General features: G+C 39.5%; 1 pseudogene; it reads right to left on the reverse strand.

Moving 5' to 3' along the window:
- LOC103206457 overlaps positions 1-8,091 on the reverse strand; it is a 59,870-nt pseudogene that overhangs the window by 33,801 nt on the left and 17,978 nt on the right.

Genomic DNA, 8,091 nt, shown 5'->3' on the forward strand with positions numbered 1-8,091 from the left:
GTAAGTACTTCAAGTTATCCTCACTTTCAGCAAGCAAAGCAATCTTGATGCCACTTTCTTCTTCACATAGTCCAGCTTCTTGGGTTATTTGCTCAGCATACATATTGAATAAGTATGGTGAAAGGATACAACTATGATGTTGATTTTTAACCATGCAGTGTCCCCTTGTTCTATTTGAATGACAGCCTCCTGGTCAATGAACAGGTTCTTCATGAGCACAATTAAGTGTTCTAGAATTCTCATTCTTCTCAATGTTATCCATAATTTCTTATGATCCACACAATTGAATGATTTTGCATAGTCAATAAAACACAAGTAAACAGCTTTCTGGTATTCTTTGCTTTGAGCCAAGATCCATCTGACATCAGCAAAGATATCCCTAGTTCCACATCCTCTTCTGAATCCAGCTTGTACCTCTGGAAGATCTCTGTCAATATACTGCTGCAACCATTTTTGAATTATCTTCAGTAAGATCTTTCTTGCGTGTGGTATTAATGATACTGCTTGAAATTTCCATATTCTCTGGGATCACCTTTCTTTGGAATGTGTACAAATGTAGATCTCTTTCAGTCAGTTGGCCAGGTAGCTGTCTTCCAAATCTGCTGGCATAACCGAGTGAGTGCCTCCAGCACGGCATGTTTGCTGAAACATCTCGATGGGTATTGTGTCAATTCCTGGAGCTTTGTTTTCTGCCACTTCCTTCAGTGCATTTTCCACTTCTTCCTTCAATACCATTAGTTTTTGATCATATGCCACTTCCTGAAATGGATGAACATTGACCAGTTCTTTTTGGAACTGTGACCCTATGTATTCCTTCCATCTTCTTTTGATGTTTCCCACATCATTCAATATTTTTCCCATAGAATCTTTCAACATTGTATTTCAAAGCTTAATTTTTTTTCTTCAGCTCTTTCAGACTGAGAAATGTTGTGCATGTTCTTCCCTTCTGGTTTTCTAACTCCAGTTCCTTGCACATTTCATTATAATAATTTTGTCTTTTTGAGCTGTTCTTTGAAATCTTATGTTCAGCTCATTTACCTTGTCATTTCTCCCATTTGCTTTAGCTACTCTCTACTCAAGGTCAAGTTTCATAGTCTCCTCTGACATCCATTTTGGTCTTCATTTTCTGTCTTTTTAGTGTCTTTTTGCTTTTTTCATGGGAGATGCTCTTAGGTGATCCCAAAATTCCTCTAGTTTTTGGTCACTGATGTTCAATGCATCAAATTTATTTTTTAGGTGGTCTCTAAATTGAGAAGGGATCTATTCAAGGTCATATTTTGGCTCTTGTGGACTCATTTTAACTGTTTTCAGCTTCAACGTGAACTTGCATATGAGCAGTTGATGGTCTGTTCCACAATCAGCTCCTGGCCTCATTCTGGCTGAAGATATTGAGCTTTTCCATCGCCTCTTGCCACAGATGTAGTCTATCTGAGTCCTGTGTACTCCATCTGGAAAAGTCCATGTGTATAGCCACCATTTGTGTTGTTGAAAAAAGGTCTTTGCAATGAATAAGTCATTAGTCTTGCAAAGTTCTATCATGCGACTTCCACCATTATTTCTATTACCAAAGCTATTTTCCAACTGCAGGTGATTCTTCTTTGCTTCCAACTTTTGCATTCCAATAACCAATGATAATAAACACATCTTGATTGCATGTTTGGTCAATTTCAGATTGCAGAAGTTGTAAAAATCTTCAATTTCCTCACCTTTGGCTTTGATGTTGGTGTGTAAATTTGAATAATAGTAGTAATAACTGGCCTTCCTTGTAGGGGTATCCTATCACTGACAGAATTGTACTTCAGGACATACCTTAAAACATTCTATGTGATGATGAATGCCACACCATTCCTCTTCAATTTGTCATTCTTGGCATAGTCGATCATATGGTTGTCTGATTCAAAATGGCCAAAATTGGTCCATTTCAGCTCACTAATTCCTAGGATATCAAGTCTTATGCATTCCATTTCATATTTGACAACTTCCTTTTTTTCTAGATTCATACTTCATACATTCCTTGTTCTGATAATGGATATTTGCAGCTGTTTCTCCTCCTTTTGAGTTGTGCCACGTCAGCTAACAGAGGTCCTGAAAGCTTTACTCTAACCACATCATTAAGGTAGTCTCTACTCTGATGAGGCAGCTCTTTCCCAGTCATATTTGGAGTGCCCTCCAACCTAAGGGGCTCACCTTCCAGCACTGTATTGGACAATGTTTCAGGGCTATTCATAAAGTTGTCCAGTAATGTATCAGACAGTGTTTCTCTACTATTCATAATGTTTTCCCTGACCAATTATTTGAGAAGTGGATGGCCTCTTCCTTCTTCTGAATCTGTTTCTGTCTGGACGCTCTGCTGAAACCTGTGCATCACAGGCAACCCCACTGGCATTTGAGACAGACAAGTTTGTCTCCATTAGCTATTCCAAGTCTCTCTGCTCTCCCCTTACCTGGATCCAGCTGCCATCAGCCCTTGCTTTCCTGGTTCCTGCCTTGGGTTGGTGCTCTTTCCTTCCCCTTACCTGGATCTAGGTGCCATTGGCCCTGGCTTTCCTGCCTTCTGCCATGAGATAGATGCATAGGTGTACACATGATAAAAGTCTGTACCTTACATAAATGTTGGAAATGCTCTTTGTATAACTGTTTTTTTGTTGTTGTTGTAAGTGCCATAGACTTGGCTAAAACTCATAGTCACCCTATCTATGTTGTTGTTGTTACATACCGTCAAGTCAGATCTGACTCATAGTGACCCCTTCCTTAGGTTTCCGAGGCAGTATCACTATGGAAGTAGATTGCCCCATCTTCCTTCCAAGGAGTGGCTGGTGGGTTTGAACTGCCAGCCTTCTGATTAGCAGTCAAGTGCCTTAGGCACTGTGCTACCAGAGCTCCCACCCTATCTATAGCAGAACTAAATATTGTCCAGTACTGCACTGTGATTAATTGCTTGATGTGGTCCTTCTAGCCATCATCTTCCATTTTGTGATGCATTGCAAATCCTAATATCCATGTCTGTTTGGGGTGGCGTGGTAGTTAAGGTCAGGTGTCAACTTGGCTGAGCAGCTGGTAGTAGTTATTCCCTATAATGACTGCAAATCAGCTCTTTGGTGGGATTTGCCATGAGTAGCTCCTGATTGTTAAAGTTATCCACCTGGGGTATTTCTGCTAAGAGTGACATGAAGCAACTTTCTGGGAAGTTCTCTCTCTCTCAGGTGTATAGAATTCTGATATTTGATTGGTTAGTTTGACCACTTTTCCAGGCTCAAAAGGAGCCCTCCTGGAGACAGAAGAAATCTCTCTCACTGCCAGCTGGGAAATGTGAAAGACACACATTGCTGAGAGATAGATTTGAGAGACATGTGCTGCTGAGAGAGACTGAGAGACACACACTACTGGGAGACAGACTGAGAGAGACTGTTGGTTGAAAGACGAAGGGCTGGGAGAGACTGAGCATGTTTCTGAACTTGAATTGTAGTCTGGTGCTTCCCTAATAAACCCCATAATTTGTGAGTGTTGTGTGGCCACTGCAGTGAATTATCAAACCCAGCAAAGAGGTGGTGGGAGCTGCAGGAGGAACAGTTGGTGTCAGAAGTGGTGGGATTCATTGCAGTGGCTCCAGACTCAGAGAAGAAGTATGGGACTTTGTAAAACAAAGAAGGAAGGAGCCTGGGAAGTGAAATTTTGGATTTTTAAGTGGTTACTTTGGTTAGTGTTACCTATTAAAGGAGAGAATTGATCCAGAGGCTAGGGCTTTTGGTTACACCCAGACAAAGGCTCAAAGCCATATACATAGAGTGAGAAGGTAATCAATGTAAAGAGATGAACCTGGAATGTCTTAAAAAGGATTATATGTTTATCTGAATGTACTATGGGTATTGAATTTTCTCTTACCTGCTTGTACATTAGAAATTATTATAGGGTATGGATAACAGAGAGCACATAAGTGTGCCTTCAGCTGATACTTGATTGGATATGTTAAAAGGGGAAATAGAATTTGTCCAGCAGAGACAGTCTTTTGTTTCAAGCCCTGTGAGTAGAGTATTAGGGGCTTAGGTAGAAAACTTGAGCCCCAACTAGAACAACTGAGAGAACAGAAGATCTGCATTTGAAGACAGGACCTACAAAATAATAATAATAATAAAGACTGCTTGGCTTTTTTGAATTTCATCCAAGTAGTTAGGCTTTGGGTGCATCGAGGCAGGAAAGTCATGATCCATGAGAGAAACCCCTGAAAGTTAAAGGACGCAGTGAGAAATAGGTTTGTATGCTACTCGCTTGTGACCACCTGGTTCCATTTGAGCAGAAATGGGGGAAGTGCAGCAAAGAAGAAATGGGCCAAGTTTGGTACTCTTTGACCTAGGCCACAGAGGCTAAGGATGACAAAAAGGGCTGGCTGGTCTGAAATGCAAGGAGTTATGAGCTTACGGGCATTGAAATAGTCCCCGAGGACTGAGGATGAGAGAGAGAAGGTGCTGGCTGGTCTGAAGTGAAGGGAAGAGTGTGACTCCCAAACTTGGCAGCTAGTACCCATGACCTAGGTGGGATGGCTAGGCCTGAGCTGACAAGAACCTAACCAAATGAAGAGGAAGATGTTTGACACTGAGCTGGTGTTAAGTTGCTGTAATTTGATGGCTTGCACTGGGCTGGGCTTTGCTTGTTTATGGATGCAGATTCCCAAAGTTTCCAAGCAGAACAGAAGATTCTCCAGAGAAAAGAACGTGCTTATCTCAGAGTACTGGTTTGATAGGGATGGGCAAATTAGAAATTTGCTATCTAAAATGGGGGAAGATAAAGGCATGAAGTGACTGGCGTACACACTTTCAGGGGTGCGGTTATTCTTAAACTGATCGTGATTTCTGTCTTTCTCTTGTGGGGTTAGAAAAGGTCAGAAGATGTGCACTCCCCGCCCCTTTGGCATGTGCCATCCTCAGAATATTTGCTATTCTGGAGCCCATCAAGACAGCCAATGTGTCATTTCATCTCTTTGAGGGTCTTCCCAATTTTCTTACTGAATCTCTAGTTACCAAGCATTGCCTTCTGAGAATAGTTTCTTCTGACAACATGACCAAAGTACACGAGAGGAAGTCTGGCCATTCTCACTAAATAATATTTAGTGTTATTAAAAAAAGTAAAATTAATAAATTGATTTCAGATTCATTTTTGTTGAAGTTCATTGAAAAGGTTATATTTTAGCTAAAAATGAATAAAAAGGGAAGAAATCATCTGTATCAGACACCAGCCCCAAAATCCTAAGCAAGATATGGAAAGAGAATTGCTTACTTGGCAGCACCTTCCAGTTTGCAGATATGAGGCTTCATCCAGCAACTTCAGCAGTTCCTGAAACTGACCATCCTGGTACTCAAAACGCTCCCCAAAAGTAATGGAGCAAATGATATTGGAAACTGCATTGTTGATCTTGAAGTGAGGGTCAAAAGGCTGTCCTGGAGGCAGAGGAAGGAAGAGATGGATCCTTCAGAGTGATTTGTTTCTGCTTTCTAAGGAGAGTGTACACTATATGACATACCACATATGAGGCTCTGCACACAGCACCCTGCACAGGCTCAGACAAAAAGCAAGTACTCAGGTAATGCTAGTGGAGTCAAATTTATGGTTTGGGTTTAAATTCAGTAATGTGTTTAATGCCTGTCTTCGTGTCATGAATCCATGAGGGTAGAGTCCGTGGTTAGTTGTTCACTATTAATACCTTTAATGCCTAGCACAGTGCTAGGCACGGGAGAGGAACCCAGGCACTTAATAAGTATCTGTTCAATGAATGATTGTTCCACAAGCTCCTGCACCTGTCCTATGAAACCCTCACCTTTCTCCTCTTCTATTCCCTCGATGAGGTAGTGGACCTCCTCCTGAATGCGTTCTTCTAAGCTCTTCTTTCCTAAACCAAAGTTCCTGAATGTAGTCAGGGCAAACCTTCTTTGCTCCTTCCATTCCCGGCCATTGGACATGATGAGTCCTGGGAAAATGAAAGCCCATATTATGTTATTCTGATTTTATAAATGTGAACATCTGGCAAATGATATGGGGATGTTTATCAGATGGAGGAAAGGAAAAGGGCATTAAGCACTTGAAACCTATTCAGGAATAATCCCAAAGTAATGTGTATAATGGCTAACATATACTGAATGCTTGCTATACCAGGTACTTTACTAAATATTTTTAATGTATTATGTAATTTAATATACCTAGAAACTGTATGGAGTGGGAATAATTATTATCCCTACTTTACTGAAGAGAAAACTGTAGCACAGAGGATAAAGTAATCTTTGCAAAGTCATACAGTTAGTAAGCCACTGAACAAGCATTCACATTAAGGTTTGCCTGATTCAAATGTCCATGCTTTGATTATCAGTCAAATATATACATACATATACTTCCATAGTGATACTGCCTCAGAAACCCAAGGAGGGGTCGCTATGAGTTGGATCTGACTTGATGGCAGTGAGTTTGGTTTGGTTAATATATTAATTTATATAAACTATAAATAATATAAACTAATTTATATAAACTATATGACACTAAAGAATAATTGAGAGTGTTCAAAACACCGCATAACTGGATGAACTTGGAGGACATTATGCTGAGTGAAATAAGTCAGTCACAGAAGGACAACATAGTATTAGTTCATTATTGTAAAAAGTCAAGGAAAGGTTTATATATAGAAGGAAACTTTAAGGGGAAGGAAGGGAACACTGCAAAAAAAAAATGCATTGACACATATCACTTTAGTTTTATTTATTTCACATTATATAAGTTATATTCCAACAAAATGTATTTTTTAAAAAATATACAGTGTATACATGAAGATTTCCTCTTGTACTAATAATGACTCAGGAACTTCCATTGTTATTAGAGTAAAATCCAAAATCTTAACAAGAACTTGCATGAACAATTCACTGTCCTTCTCACCACCTCAGGGCCTTTTCGTATGCTGTTCCCTCTGTCTTATCTCTTCTCTTTTCTCTTCACCTTTTTAAGACTGCCATTTCCCTCTGTTATTTCCTCTTGAATCCTTATATAGATTAGATATCCCAAATAAGGACACACTGCACTTATATTCATAACACTCTAAGCTTTAAATGAGAACTAATTATCACTGTGTCTTTCCTTGAGTAGAACATAAATTACATAAGAAAAGGGGCTTTGTCTATTCTACTCAATATTATATCCCTTGTGCCTAACATACTGCTTTACATGTCAGGTAATTAATAAATACACTAAATGAATGTACAGTGAATAGATGAAATATTTCAAAGAGGAATTGTACTTGGGAAAAAACATGGTGCTCTGACAGAGTAGATTTGAATTTGTCATTTCAAATTTTAAATATTTAAGTTTATTAAATAATAATTTAAAATATTCATCGCAGTCTGTTCTAATGTGTCTTGAGTTGTGATAGACTGGAAGACTTGAGATACCTTGTCCATCATGACATTAATAAAAATAAAGCATAAATATACATAAAGAACCAGAAGCAAGAAGAAGGAAGTAGATGAGCATCAGAAGGCAGCAGGTACACATCCATTTTCTGAAGGGAAGAAGTATGGAATAGGAAAGCAGAATGAGAGGATGTGTTGCCTCTTCCTCCTTTCATGGAGTGATGTGGTTACTTGATTATCAAAGCATCCAGAATGAGTTTCTGCAGGAGGCCCAGCTTCTCCTAAATCTCTGACATTAAGGCTGACAATGCCAAATCCTCAGATCAGGTGCTTTAAATTGATAAACATGGACGTCAAGCTTCCTTTAATGGCAGGAATTCTATAATGGGCCTAGTCTTTGGGCGTGTCAAAGAATTATAGTCCCAAAGACACCTTGAACAGCATATAATGAAATCAAATACACAAATCTTAACATTAGTCAAGAAACGTACCATTTTTTTCACTTCTGGTAAGATGGCAGAATAGGCAGACAAACTACACAGACCCTCTTCAACAAAGAAAAGAGAAACTAATTGACAGAGATACAGAAGATAATCCTGGAGCCCTGAGATTTGAAAGGAAGTATATAGAAATGGATTAGGCACCAACTAGTGGAAGAACCTGAATGAAAACAGTGAGTACAGAGACAGACAGAGCTGTGGACTGTCAG

This window comes from Orycteropus afer, unplaced genomic scaffold, assembly GCF_000298275.1.
Source record: "Orycteropus afer afer isolate SDZICR_OR568_19922 unplaced genomic scaffold, OryAfe1.0 scaffold00318, whole genome shotgun sequence".
Lineage (NCBI taxonomy): Eukaryota > Metazoa > Chordata > Mammalia > Tubulidentata > Orycteropodidae > Orycteropus > Orycteropus afer.